The sequence below is a fragment of the Petaurus breviceps genome, unplaced genomic scaffold, assembly GCF_028583685.1.
Source record: "Petaurus breviceps papuanus isolate PSGF00001 unplaced genomic scaffold, PetGlider_PUasm1.0 90784, whole genome shotgun sequence".
Classification (NCBI taxonomy): Eukaryota; Metazoa; Chordata; class Mammalia; order Diprotodontia; family Petauridae; genus Petaurus; species Petaurus breviceps.
The window spans coordinates 9,692,037-9,707,855 of record NW_027187345.1 but is presented as its reverse complement, the minus strand read 5'-3'; positions in this window follow the sequence as shown (position 1 = coordinate 9,707,855).

Below are 15,819 nucleotides of genomic sequence, written 5' to 3'. Positions count from 1 at the left end.
ACTTTTGGGACATCCCACCTGCACACACAAGTTAAATGAGGTATAAGGTTACTAGGAGGCAGGGAATCAGAAAGTGTGGCTTTAACTGCCTTGAAGGAAGCAAGGGATTCTAAGAAGCAGATATGATCAAAGAATACATTCCAAGTATGAGGGGCAATCAATGCAAAAGTAGGGAGATAGGAGATAGTCCCACACAAAGGATTTTGGATATAAGCAGTGTTGGGAATTTCAGTGGAATTGCTGCTTTTGTTCTTAGAATAAAATGGTGGAGTGGGGTGAAATCACAGAGGGATTTTAGGGCAAAAAGAACGTGTTACTATTTACTATTATTCCCTTAAATATCACCATTAATATTTAAATGATAGTAGCTCCAGACGTGTAGGAAAAAAGTGCATTGCTCCCATTGGACACTTAAAGACATAGAGACCATGCACATTAGAGCTGTCCAAAAATGTAATTGGCTGCCTTGGAAGCTAGTGAGTTCCTTTCATTAGAAGTCTGCCAGCAAGGGCTAGATGAGATGATCACTTGTCCCATGTGTTATAGAGGGCACTGGTTTTTCAGGTACAAATTGGCCTCAACAGCCACCAAGGTCCCCTTCCAGCTCTGAACTTCTGTGACTAGGACAGATTCACTTTGTTACTGGCTTCCTTATTTAGGTCAAGTTCAGGCTGGTGATGGCTCATTCCTGCCAATCCTCTTGGTCTTCTCCCTTCTGGTAGACATTTCAGCCTTGTTCTCTGAAGAAGGTTGCATAACAAGACTCAAATGAATAATTTCCAAGCCCTCTGAAAAAGACTATTTGACTGCTGAGCAAATGTCCTAGGACTGATTTGGCTTCAGACTTGCTCCTCTGCTGAAACAAGGCCAAAGAAACAATTGTGAAGCCAGATATTTTGGTTGAGCAGTCCATAAATCAGTGCTGGAAAGAGGAGTTGCCGAGGCTTTCTGTTACCAAGTCCTTCTGGGTCTGTGATTTCCATCCCAGGCAGAGTCCCTGGCTTCCAGACCTCAGCTCCATGGCTTCAACAGGTCTGACTAGGCCAAGTCCTTGGTTCCCATTACTTTTGTACTGTGGTTTCTATGTCAGTTACAAGAAAACCAGGCAAAATTACAATTTTATGCAGTCTTACGCAATGCCTTCTCGTGGAAGGCCACAGAAATTGTTGGATTCCATTGACTACTGGGCCATGGAGATAATGGGCCAGTGCCGAGCTGGTTACAACTTGAATGGATTTTTTTTTAAGTAAAATGAGTGGAATGATTCCAAAGTCAAGATAGAGAACTTTAAAAGAGTAGGATAGGGTTTGATTTCCCCTCCTATAAATATAGATAAATGTATGGTGATCAATGGCAGGAAATCATTATCACTGTCACGATTTAGGGTGACAGATTAACTGTCTTCCTTCACACAGCTATCAGGCTGAAATCAGGAGAATCAATCCCCAGCTGGACAGTGGGCTCATTGTATGGCCATAGTTAAGTCACTTATCTCTTTCTACCTCATGTTCCCCATCTGTAAAAACAAATAAGGAAAATTATATTTAATTGTTTTAAGAACTCAGATGAAAGGTGCTGTACGAACACAGTGGGAAACTGTTTCATTGAAATCCAAGATCATTCAGGAAAAATCTCAGGGCTTCATTAGACCAGTGATTACCTCACTTTAGAAATTGTAATGCTCAGGGGCAGCGAGGTGGCACAGTAAATAGAGCACCGGACTTGGAGTCAGGTGGACCTGAGTTCAAATCCGGCCTCAGACACTTAACACAAAAACTAGCCTGTGACCTTGAGCAAGTCACTTAACCCCAATTGCCCTCCAAAAAAAAGAAAAAGAAATTGTGATGCTCTCCCTCATCTAATTTTACAACACCTCTATTTCTCACCTCCCATTCTTACCAAAGGTCTTTTGTTGTTTAGTCATTTCAATTGTGTCCAACTCTTTGTGACCCCATTAGGGGTTTTCTTGGCAAAAATACTGTAGTGTTTTTCCATTTCCTTTGCCAGTTTATTTGACAGATGAGGAAACTGAGGGAAACAGGACAAAGTGACTTGCCCAGGGTCACACGAAGTGTCTGAGACCAAATTTGAACTCAGGTCTTCCTGACTCCAGGCCTAGTGTTCTATCCACCACCACACCTAGCTGCCCCACTAAAGTTCTTACAGATAATTAAAACAAAATTAAAGTGAATGAAAAGTGTTTCTTTCTAAGACTTTCATTGAAATATTTGGAGTCACCCTAAGATGTCCCCATATCAGAGAAGGAAATCACCATGTCACGCAAGGAGGCAACATAGGGCAACATAAAGTACAAAGTACTTGGTGCTAAAGGATTAAGTGTATTTAAATCATGAGTTTACTACTTATTATCTGCAAGACCTTGTGCAAATTACACACAAACTCTCTGAGCCTCAATTTCATCATCTGTAAAATGGGGCTAATATCCTCATTGGCCTTGGGCAAATCATTTAATCTCTCTGGTTCTAATTTCCTCATGTGTAAAATGAGGGGACCAGACTCAACAATCTCTCTGATCCCTTCCAGCAATAGGTTTACAATTCCATGAGCTCAATACGACTCCCAGTTTTCCCATTTACTACTTATATGGCTTTGACAGTGGATTTACTTGGGACTCGGTTTCCTCATCTGCAAAATGAAGCTCTAAATCTATGATCTATTGATCTTATGACCCATACATTGGCTACCTTGTGGTGTGTTGTGAAGATTTAGCTTTGTCAACCTAAACTGATTTAGACTCAATCCAACAACAAATATTAATTTAGTTCCTACTATGTAACAAGTGTGTACTTTGTATTAGAGAAACAAAGACAATAGTGAAACAGTCCTGCCCTCAAGGAACTTAAATTAAATTAAATTAAAGGTACAAAATACCTATAAACCAGATCTAAGGTACTTTTGGGAAGAAGATGGAAGGGTACAAACTAGAAGGATCTGAAATTGCAATCATCTAAGATAAAAGCAGAAATTAGGATAACTGTTTAATATTCTTGTTTATAGTGAGGAGGTTACTACATTTTAAAGATCAGCTTATTAATATATATGAACAGCTTTAATTCTCTGATTTGTAGAAGTAATTCAGCTAACACCTAACACACAAGGCACTGGGTTTTCAACTGTTTTGGCAGAAATTCCATCAAACCAAAGCGGCCAAGCTCCCAGACTCTGGGTTGGAAATAAACTAGGCGTGAACAAGTTAGAATTGAATTAAATTAAATATCCAGTTTTTTAAAATGTATCTCTCAGTTTTGCTGATTTCTTTTTCTTCTTCCTCTTTTTCTATTAAAAAGTTTTCTTTATTATATGGGATGACTCTGTGGGAGAGGGAAGGGGAAGATATGTAAAAGGAAATTTAGGTAATGTAAAAACAGAAGAAGTCAATAAAAATTTATTTAAGAAAGTAAGTTCTCCCTCTTCCCTATCCCTGATTCTGCAAACCCTTGATTGAGAAAAACCTGGTTCTAATCTGTAATTCATAGAAGAGCAGAGTTGGAAACTCAGAGAGGAGACTGCTGTGCCCCAAACCAAGGGAAAGACTCTGCCTTGAGAGGGGGGCAGGTCCTGGGACAAGTTCTATCATTTGCTCAACCTACTGTCACCCTTAAAACTTGAATCAGGTGATGTCTGGGGCAGCAAATCTCAGGGCAACAAAATAGCCTGATGATGGAGATACTGACAGTGACTAGCTCTATATAAAACCTAATCATATTATTGTACTTGTATGTAATTATAATGCAATTCATATTTTAAAAAAAACCAAAACTACCACTGTCCATTAATTCAGTATTTCTATCACTAGCTGGAACACTTAAGGGAAGGAGGGAATCATAAATCTTTCAAAATCTTCTCTCTCTCCTTCCTCCCCTTCTCTTTCCTTGTTTCTTTCTGTTTTCTTTTATTTTGCCTTTTTCTTTGAACCAGATTTATACTTTCTCCACTGATCTACTATATGTTAAAAAAAACAACAGAGCTCCAGACCCTTTGCAAACTACAAAAGGACCAGCTTGGTACAATGACAAGTATACCCAACTTGGAGTCAGAGAACCTTGGTTCAAATCCAGACTCCGATACCTACTACCTGTGTGACCTTGGGCAAGTCACAACCTATCTGGGTCATAATTCTTCTAAAATGAGGGAGCATCTAAGATCATTATTTATGAACCAAAGTCTTCAATTTAAGTTTGAAATTAAAATTTGTGCCATTGAAAGAGTACTTGTTTTCACATAGAATGGTCATCCTCTTTCTGATCAAAGACTGGAGAACCTCAGTTTGGCTTGAGCTATATTGTAATGTCCCTATAGTCTTAAGCATAGATAGAGGGTTTCTTGCCAAACCCCCAAGGGAAATGGTGGTCCCTTCAAACTCAGAAGAGGTACCAACTCATAAAAGGGGAATCGGGCTCTATCTCCTCCTCATCGAACAGATAGAAAGATTTTTTTAAATAGTCCAAGAAGATCGATGCTTCTTACTCTTTTGGTCTGGATATGTGATTTCCTGAGGGAACCCCATCCACCAAAGTAGATCAGCCAGTCCTTGCACTACAACCTATACTCTCAGGAAGCTTAACAGGACAGTAAGAGGTTAAGTGACTTGTTCAAGGTTACATACCAGTGAGAGGTGGTACTTTTACTCCCGTTATCCTGCCTCTGAGGCCAGCTCTTCTGATACCATACTAGGGCTATGCTGTGTGCCACCATATTGGCCCTTAGAACAATGACCCAGAGGCCAGTTTGGAAACAGGAGCATTTGTTGATTTCTGTGCTCATTTCCCCCTCTATTCATCTCCAAATTTCAACTCCTAGGTCCCTATTTGCACTTCATTGTCTGAGATCTTTACACCTCCTCAGAGGAAAAGAAGCAATAATGCCCTGGGTAGTAAGGCCCAGGAAGAGAAGCTGTCTCCGTGAGTTAGAGATGGGGGTGGAGGGGTGCAAAAGCAGAGGAGCCAATTAGAGATGACTAATGTAATGTAGCCAGCAACCTAGGAAACCTATAAAAAAGGCCAGTGGGACTCAGATCATGCTACATAATGGATTTCTCTGTCCTACTGGCCAGCCCTGCACCTTAGCACTGCTGATCTTTCTGGGCTGACTGCCATCAAGCTCTGGGACTCATTCCACAGAAGCTGCCAAGCCCATAGCTGGGCTCCCATTGTATCTAGGCTCCCCTTCTGTAAGGAAAGGCCACAGATGGCCCTGCAAGGAAGGCTCCGGCGTCCCAGCCTCGGTCCTCATTTACTCTTCTCTTCTGGAAATCCCTTACCCCATGACCAATGCTTGTGTCTCTCTGTATCAGCTCTAAGAGCCTCAGAACCACAGAAATAAAAGGGACAAGTGACCTCAGAAATCACTGAGCATCTGGACAGCTGGAATTTTTTGCATTTTTACCACCTCCACCCCAGTAAATTTATATGCATCTAATAAATACTGGTTGCTTGATTAATTTCTTTCAAGACTCAACTCAAATGCCACCTTCTAAAGGAGGCCAATTCCAGTCCAGCCCAGCTGCTAGAACCTTCCTCTTCATGGTTACCTTCCATCTACTCTGTATGTATCTTGTATGTACCTATTTATTTATATGCTATTTCCCCATTTAAATGCAAGCTAATTGAGGGATGGTGTTTTAACTGTTCTTTGCACCCCTAGCACTTAGCAAAGTGCCTGGCATATAGTAGGTGTTTAAGAAGTGCTTGTGATGGGGTAGCTAGGTGGCACAGTGAATAAAGCACCAGGCATGAAGTCAGGAGGATCTGAGTTCAAATCCAGCCTCAGACACTTAACAATTACTAGCTGTGTGACCTTGGGCAAGTCACTTAACCCCAATTGTCCTGCCTTCCTCCCTCCAAAAAGACAAAAAAAAAAGAAGTGCTTGTGGACTGATTGATCTAGTCTAAATTATATTTTAGGTAGGATTCTCCTCTACAAAATGCTGGGCAAGAGGTTATCTAGTTTCCCCTTGATATTCCTATTCAATGAGAAATCACTACCTTCTGAAGTCGTCCATAATACTTTGGAGGATGTACAGGAGAATATGAACAAAGAGTCGTCGGATGAGAAGGTACAATTGGCTTCTCATGGCTATGGCTAACAACAATGACAGTTGTTATTGTTGTTGTTCAGTTGTATCAACTCTTCAGGACCCCATTTGGAGTTTTCTTGTCAAAGATACTGGAGTGGTTTGCCATTTCCTTCTCCAGCTCATTTTACAGATGAGGAAACTGAAGCAAACAGGGTTAAGTGACTTGCCCAGGGTCACAGAGCTAATATCTAAGATCAGATTTAAACTCAGGTCTTCCTGATTCTGGGCCCGGTGCTCTATCCACTTCACCACCCAGATGCCCACAAATAACAATAGAAGTTCTTTAAGGTTTATGAAGTACTTCATATGATATTTCATTTGATCTTCACAACAACCCTGTGAAGAAGTGATATAATTATTCCCATTTTACAGAAAATCAATAGAGGTTGAGTAATTTGATTATAACTACACAGTTCATTAAAGTCTGATTCAAGGTTAGAAAGCAAGTCTTCTTGCATCTAGACCCAACACTCTATCCACTGAGTCACCTAGCTGCCTAAAGGGCATTCCTTTTACTCTCCCCTTATTTATTCTCCATGGACTCCCAATAACACTTCTTCCCAACCTCTTGCTTCTTTCTTGAAGGGACTAACAAGGGCACTCCCAGATTCCTCCATCCTCTCCACATTCATCCTGGCTCTTCTGTCAAAATAGCAATACTAGTCTAGGTAAATAATGGCTTTAAATCTTCATCTTTGCCTTTCTCCTTCTTATCACCTTAGACTGGTTTAGCAAGGTCTCTGGCAGCACACCCATATACACACTCTGCCTCCCCACCCATTGTGAATTCTTTTTTTTTTATTATTTTTCCCATTGTGAATTCTTGATGGGGAGACCATCATTTAGTCACTTATCTACTAATGGGTGCTAGATGAGTCTATTGCATTACGCGGACTGCTTTTTTTGTTCTCACCCTTTACCCACTGAAAAACACAAAAAGATGAATATGTTCTTTTCCTTTTTATCTTGTAGTAGGATATCCAATAGCAAAAAAAATGAATGGGCCAAAAAAAGAGAGAGTTAGAAGTTTTGGCTTGCACAGTCCACTGGAAATACTGCAGCCAGTGCTAAATGTTTGTGACCACAGAGATATGAAATGGCTTTCCTGCTAAGACAATGGAGGGGTCTGTTGAAACAGTGGCTTCCTCCATAGCTCAGTCATGGGGGATATGAAGAATGTGTCTGAGGAAAGGACCAGGTTCATTCCATACCATAGTTCCTCATGGGCCTGGACTGCTACCCCCAACCCCATGCCTTTAGCACAGAAACAGTCAACTATCCTTAGAGTGAATGAAAGAACTGGGCCAAACCTGGGTACCAGCTTCTCCCCATATGTTCTCAAAATGGTGTATGGGTGTGTGTGTGTGTACACACGCATACACACACACTGACACACACATTGTATTTCTTCTATTCCTTCTTCTGGAATTTTTTTTCAAAATTCTCTGAGAAGTATCCCTGACAGATGCACACATAGGCCTTCAAAACATCCATTGCTAGTGGGGTGGCTGTACATTTCAAAGCAGCCTACCCCTCTGTTCCTGTTTCATCCTCATTTGACAACCCTCAGCACATCTTACCTAAATGCTTGTGACCACAGACTACCCCTAGTCAATCTCCCTGCTTCCAATCTCTCCTCTGTCTAATGCATCCTCCTCTCAAGGGCCAAACTGATATTTCTGAGGCACAGGTATGATCATGTGATTCCCCTTCTTGAGAAGCTTCAGCAGCTCCAGATTGCCTCTAGAATTAATACAAATGTCTGTTTGCCATTTAAAACCCTTCAGTTCACTTTAAGTATTTATATAATGTCAATCAATATGTCAGGCACTTTGCTAGCCACTGATGATAGGAAGACATAAATGAAAACAGTCCTTGCTAACGTTTGACTAGAGGATCTTCATAATCTGCCTCTAGCCTAACTTTTCAAATTTATTTCATATTATTCCCTTTCGTGTACTTTATATTCCAACCAACAAGGTCTACTTGCATTCTACAACATTCTTCTCCTGCCTCTGGGACTTTGCACGGATCTAGGACAATTCCATAGGACTCAGGATAAAAAATGCTATCCACCTCCAGGGAAAGAATTGATAAAGTCTGAATGCAGATCAATGCATACCATTCTTTTGTTTCTTTTTTTCATGGGTTTTTTTTTTTTGGTCTGTTTTCTTTCACAACATGACTAATATGGAAATATATTTTGCGTAACTGAACATGAATAACCTATATCCAATTGCTTGTCATCTCATGGAGGGGGGATGAGAAGGACAGAGAGAATTTGGAACTCATATTTTTTTAACAAATGCCAAAAATTGTTTTTACATGTAATCGGGAAAAATAAAATTTTGAAAAATTTTTAAAGGATAGATGAAAATAAAAATACAAAAGAAAGTATTAGTTAATTCCAAGGCCTTGGATATAAGTCAGGAAAAAGTAATAGGGAAAGTGGGATGGAATGCTCCCATCTACTTTCCACAGAAATAGAGTTAATCTTTGGTTGTTCTTTCAAGGAAAACAAACTAGGTATAAAGGAAAAGTAGTAGAAAAATTTGTCAAGGATTCTGGAAAGAAATACTGGCCCTAAAAGTTGATGGTCCTATGTGACCAGGAAACCCTGTTGTCCAGACTTTTCTCCAGATTTCATTTATATTTTGCCTTTTTTTTATATTAGTTTTAGTATGACTTAGGTTTGGTGGTATTAGGGGTTTTTTTTGCTTTTTTGCTATTGTTTGGGTTAATCAGTCAATCAGGCAACAAGCATTTATTTAGTTCCTATTCTGTGCTAGGCTCCATGCTTGGTTCTTTGGAAAAGCAAAAAACAGTCCCCGTTCTCAAGGAGCTCAGTTTTATTGGCCGGGGCAGGTTAGTACTTTTTGAAAGCTAAGGCCACACCTGGAGTTAATTAAGTCAGTATTTTAAATAGTTCACACTTACAGTTCAAAGAGAACTTTCCTCACAGCAGTTTAGTGAAATAGGTAGTGCAAGTGTTATTTGAACTTCATTTTACAGATGAGGAAACTGAGGCTGAGAAAGATTAAGTAACTTGCCCAGGGCTAAAGGATCACAGGATTTAGAGCTGTAAGGGACCTGAGAGGTAATCTAGTCCCAAATCTCTCATTTTACAGGTAAAGAAACTGAGGCCCAGAGTGATATTAGCATAATCAGTATAATTACTTTGGGGAATCAGAGCATGGAAAAAAGTACTTCCTAATTGTCTATTAACAAAAGAAACTGAATTATGGGGGGCAGAGTCAAGATGGCAGAGTAGAAGCAGGACTTTGGGTCTCTTGCTTCCATCTCCTCCAATTCATATAAAAGGTGACTTTGAACAAACTTTGGAGCTATAGAACCCACAAAATGACACAGAGAACCTAACCTCCCACTGAGGACAGCCCAGCAGGCTGTCAGGAAGCAATCAGCTCAGAGTGTTGGGAGACCAGCCATGAGCTAGCTGGACATTTTAGCCTCAGGGAGGCCACAACCAGCCACTGGCTGGAGGGACTTCAGATCACCAGAAGCTGTGGCCATTTCCAGAATTATCAACCCATAGATGCTTAGGACAAAATAAGAGGTCAGTGCAATGTGGACTTTGTGAACCAGGAGTTTGGGAGTGCGGTCAGACCTTTACCCTCTGGAGGGAGAAGCAGCTGAGGCCCTGTGGCCTGGCAGCCACCACCACATGGCTGCTTCAGAGCTCTTGGTCTGCAGATTGTAGGGGGACCAAGCATCCAATCTGAGGGGTAATTACTCTTGATTTAACCTGCTTGAATCTGGATTGTTGTATAGGTTGGAGGTCCTGGAGTGAGTGACCAGTTTGCCAGAGAATGTGGAAGCTTCAGAGAAGGCACCCAACTAATAGCTCCAGCAGCTTCAAAAACCCCAGCAATTTAGGACAAAGCTTCCCTGTCTGGTAGCAGAGTTCTACTGTGGCAAAAAGCTCAGAAGTCAAATAATTGAGTGGCAACATGAGCAAACAAGGGAAGCAAGGCAAGCACAGCAGTCCAACTCTGGATTCCTTTTTTGGGGACAAAAAGGATCAAAGCATGGAACAGGAAGAAGACAGTGAAGTCAGAACTCCTGCACCAAAAGCTTCCAAGAAAAATATGAACTATTTATAGGCCATAGAGGACTTTAAGAAGGATTTTGAAAACCAAATAAGAGAAGTGGAGGAAAAATTGGGAAGAGAAATGAGAACAATACAAGAAAATTATGAAATGAGAGTCAACAACCTAACTGAAGAAAATAACACCTTAAAAAATAGACTAACTCAAATGGCAAAAGAGGCTTAAAAAAAAAAACACAATGAGAGAAGAATGCCTTAAAAAGCCCGATTTGCTAAATGGAAAAAGAATCTCAAAAGCTCACTGAAGAGAATCATTCCTTCAGAATTACACTGGAGAAAATGGAAGCTAGTGACTTTATGAGAAGTCAAGATACTATTAAATAGATCCAAACAAATGAAAAAATAGAAGGCAAAGTGAAATATCTCATTGAAAAAGCCACTGACCTGGAAAATAGATCCAGGACAGAGAATTCAAAAATTATTGGACTACCTGAAAGCCATGATCCAAAAAAGAACCTAGAAATCATCCTTCAAGAAATTCTCAAGGAAAACTGCTCTGAAGTCTTAGAACCAGAGGGCAAAATAGAGGTTGAAAGAATCCACATATCACTTCCTGAAAAAGATTCCAAAAAGAAAACTCCTAGGAATATTATAGCCAGGTTCCAGAATTCCCAGATCAAGGAGAAAATATTACAAGCAGCCAGGAAAAAACAATTTGAATACTGTGGAAACACAATCAGGATAACACAGGATCTGGCAGCTTCTACGCTGAGGGATCAAAGGGCTTGGAATATGATATTCCAGAGGTCAAAGGAGCTGTTATTAAAACAAAGAATTACCTACCCAGCAAAACTGAGTATCATGTTTCAGGGGAAAACATGGTCCTTCAATGGAATAGAGTACTTTCAAGTATTCTTGATTAAAAAACCATAGTTGAATAGAAAATTTGACATTCAAATACAAGAAGCAAGAGAAACATGAGAAGGTAAACAGGGGAAAGAAATCATAAGGAACTTATCAAAGTTGAACTACTTATATTCCTACATGGAAAAACGATAATTGTAACTTATGAAACTTTTCTCAATATGAGAATAGTTGAAGGGAATAGAAGTGTGTGTGTATACATATATGTCTATATAGGTGGGTATATGTTCATATGAATACACATGTGAGTATGTGTATATACGTATACATACATACACATACATATAGATTGTACAGGACCAGTTGAATAGGAAGATATGATACTTAAAAGGTGAAATTGAGAGGTGAGAGAGGAACATAATGAGAGGAGATGGGGAGAGACAGAATGGGGTAAATTATCTCATATAGAAGAGGCAAGGGGAAATGTTACAGTGGAGGGGAAGAATAGGAAGGCAAAAGAGAATGGGTCAACCCTATTCTCATTGAATTTTGCTTAAGGAGGGAATGACATACACACTAAATAGGGTATCTCACCTTACAGGAGAGTAGGGGGGAAGGGGATGAGAGGGGAAATGATGGAAGGGAGGGCAGGCTGGGGGGGAGGGAAGTTGGAAACATTCACTTTTGAAAAGGGCCAGGATCAAAGTAGAGAATAGAATAAGTGGGGGGTGGGATGGGATGGAGGGAAATATAGTCAGTCTTTCACAATATATACACTATGGAAATGTTTTGCATAGCTACACATGTACAACCTATATTGAATTGCTTATCTTCCCAGTAAGGGTGGGTGACGACGGAGGTAGGGAAAGAATCTGGAATTCAAAGGTTTAAAATCAAATGTGTAAAATATATATATATATATATATATATATATATATATATATATAATTATTTTACATGTAACTGGGAAATAAGATATACAGGCACTGGGGCATAGAGATCCACTATGCCCTAATGGAAAGTTGAGGAGGCATGGGGGAAGATATAGGAGAGAGCAGACTGAGGGAGGGGATATTTAGTGGGATCACTGTTTTGGGGTTGTGGGTAGGGGAAAAATGGGGAGAAAATTTGTAACTCAAAATCTTGTAGAAATGAATGATGTGAACTAAAAAATTAAAAAAAGAAACTCAGTAACTAATTTATTCTTCAACTTATGTTGAACTCTTTTTAAAAAGTAGCCCAGCCAGGACTTGCACCTGCTTCTCCTGATTCCTAAGCCTAGTGTTCTTTCCAAGTTCTTTCCAACGTGTCTTAGGAAGGCAGAGTTTAAACAGAAATCACTTAAAACCCCAAAAACCATTTGTGTGGAATGTCCTTAAATGGGTTGGAAAGGGTGGCCTGACCTCTAAGTGGGGATGTCAAGAGTCAATTGAAACTGAGGCGGATGCTGTTAGCCTGCCTTGCAAATTACTGGCTTTATCCATAAAGCTTCAGATTCCTCTCTCCTGTGTATTCTTACTTATAAAAAATGTAGATGAAATTAGTCACCTTCTGCTTACTGAAAAGCTGGCATTTTAAAAGATTCAGTGACTTCCCTAGAAATATCGGAATTTATTAGTCATCCCCATTTAGGGTAATTTAATTTATTATGGAGTGGATCACTGGTAGTCGTGTAATAAAAATTTATCTTATTTATCAATTTTAAAATGTGGCAATTTTTGTCTTTAAAAAAATTGCTTGCAATTGACACGAAGTCTTGAGGCTTATGTTTGTGAACACATAAGAAGGAAGGAAAGAAGGGAGGGAGGAAGGGAGGAAGGGAGGAAGGGAGGAAGGAAGGAAGGAAGGAAGGAAGGAAGGAAGGAAGGAAGGAAGGAAGGAAGGAAGGAAGGAAGGAAGGAAGGAAGGAAGGAAGGAAGGAAGGGAAGGAGGAAGGGAGGGAGGAAGGGAGGGAGGAAGGGAGGGAGGGAAGGAGGGAGGAGAGAAAGAGACAGAGAGAAATAAAGACAAAGAGAAAGAGAGAAAACCAACTACATTTCTGGCAGAGTTCATCAGATTTCCAGAGTGTATCCCCAAATGTATATGGCAAGGTGGTTAATAGCCTTCTCCCATTGGCTGTGGACTAATCATGTTATAAAACAAAAGCCTACAGTCAATTAACTGAGATTCTCTTACACAAACACACACACACACACACACATACACACACTACCATGTAGCAGAGCTCAAAGAAAACTATAGAAATGTTTTCAAAAGATCTAATCAAAGTTGATTGTAGTCATACTGATAATAAAAATGTGGACATAACTGGGTGGTCTCAGGACAGATGGAATTTGTAGGGGAATATTTTCATGAAATGACCTTTATAATAGGGAGCAGTTAGGGTTCAGAGAGTCCACATTCGATATGGCTTAAATGCAGAGAAAGATGATTTTTATCTCTGAAGTCACTTTAATGTGACTCAGATTCATTCCAAGTTCTATTTTAGTAAGCATATGCACTTTCATTTTTGCTGAATGTTGGAATTACAACCTGATGGGTCAATCATAGTGATTACTTGGCAAGGAAGGGTAAATCGAAAGTCCTCTCCTATCTTTTATCTTCTAAAGCAGTGGTTCTCAAAATGTGGGGAGGGGAGGGGAGGGGAAGGGAAGAAACATTTATTAAGCACCTACTATGTCTTAGGGACTGTGTTAAGCTCTTTACCAATATTGCCTCAATTGAATCAAAACCCTTTTGGGGCAGGGCTGGAAGGGTGTCTGTGAAATCAAAGCTATTTTTATAATAATGGTAAAATGTTTTCATTTCTAATGTGGTAAATTATTAATGGTAAATACCTATAAATATAACCCACATAAACATAAACTCTTGGCTTGGGGAGAGGGCACAACAATTTTTAAGAATGTACAGGGGTTCTGAGGCCAAGAAGTTTAAGAACCATTATCCTAGAAGATTAAATGTGGACAAAACAACAGATTTAGCTGCCTGACATATATATATACACACACACACATACATATGCAGATATATACATATACATATGTGTGTATATGTATAAATAATAGATATATAACCTATATATAACATATATACAGGCTCTGTGTGTCATACATACTCACATATGTATATCAGACCCCAAGTTAAGAACCCCTGGCTTAGAAGTTATATAATGTATTATCTCCTTGATTTTTCCATCCAGTTTTCTGAGAAATCTATGGTTACCAGTTTCACAGTAGGAAAAGCACTAATTCTGGTATCAAAGGACCTGATACATACAACCTGAGTTATTTAATGTCCTTGGGCCTCAGTTTCTTCACCTGTTAAATTTAGGTCAATCAGGAGCAGCTAGGTGGCACAATGAATAGAGCACTGAACCTGGAGTCAGGAGGAACCGAGTTCAAATACAGCCTCAGACACTTAACATTTACTGGCCATGTGACCTTGGGCAAGTCACTTAACTCTAATTGCCCCTCCAAAAAGCAATGAATAAATGAATGACAAACAAACAAATAAATAAATTTAGGTCAATCTAGGTATCCTCAGAGACTCTGTCTATCTAGATCTGGGTTCCAATCAAGAACACTCCTGGTTCTTCAAATAGCTCTGTGATCTTCCTGGTGTGGGTATTCCCTCCACCCCACATGACATCTCATTCTCACTTCACCTTACATGATTCTCATCCATGCCTTTCCATAAATCCTACCCAATTAACTGAAGATTTTAATGGAGATTTTAAAATACTTCATGGCTCCTCAGTGCTTGGCACAGAGTAGACATTTCATAAATGTTCACTGATTGAAAGTACAGCATTTTAAGCTTTTCATCTGTTATTCTTTCACTCTTACTATGTAGCTGACTTATCTCCTGTTCGTTCCGTGCACAGCCTTGATGATCTCATTTATGCCACTTCTCTTGAACAAACCATCATTAGTATTATTTTGAAGTCTATAAATATGATCTCATAGCAACCCTTGGAAGCAGATGCTGTTGTTATTCCCATTTTACAGGTGAGGAAATTGAGACAAAGGTTAAGTCACTTGCCTGGAATCACACAAGTAGGAAGTGCCCAAGGCCAGATCTGAACCCAGATCTTCCTGAACTCCAGGCCCAAAGCTTTATTCACCATGGTGCTAGTTGCCTCAGATTAGAGATGGAAGATACTTTAGCACTCATCTGGTCCAACTTCATCATTTTACAAGTAAGGCCCAGGAAGGCTAAGCTGATCAGATGCCCAAAATCATAGACATCATAAGCATCAGAAAGATCATTCAAACTCAGGTCCTCTGGCTCATATCTTTGTTAGGTTAATGGGATATAAAATCTTCCCTGCCTATTAATAGGCCTCAAATGGAGCCCTGATGCAGAGCCAATTAGACTCTAGGCTACAGGATCCCCACACCTTTCCGATTAAGCCAATCAAGTCTTTGACTGGAAACAGTATATATATTGTATTTCTTGGAGGGAGAGGTGTGGACGGAGAGAGCAGCTGACAGAGAAGCAGACTGAGGGAAGAACTTAACTTGCTGTAGCAGCAAGCACCCCAGGGTCCCCAGGGTGGCTGCCAACACAGGTTCTTAGATCTGCTTTTCTAAAGGAAAGCAACTCAAAATGGGTTAACAATCTTGCTTTAATAAATCAAACATATCATTTATCTAGTTCAGGGGAAAAAGGTCAGCACCCCAAACTTCAGAGTATACAGACAGAAATATTTCAAGCAGACAGGCTTCCAAACTGTCCAACCATTACATCCATACCAAATCACAGTTACCAGAGAGGGAAGCATCAACATCTG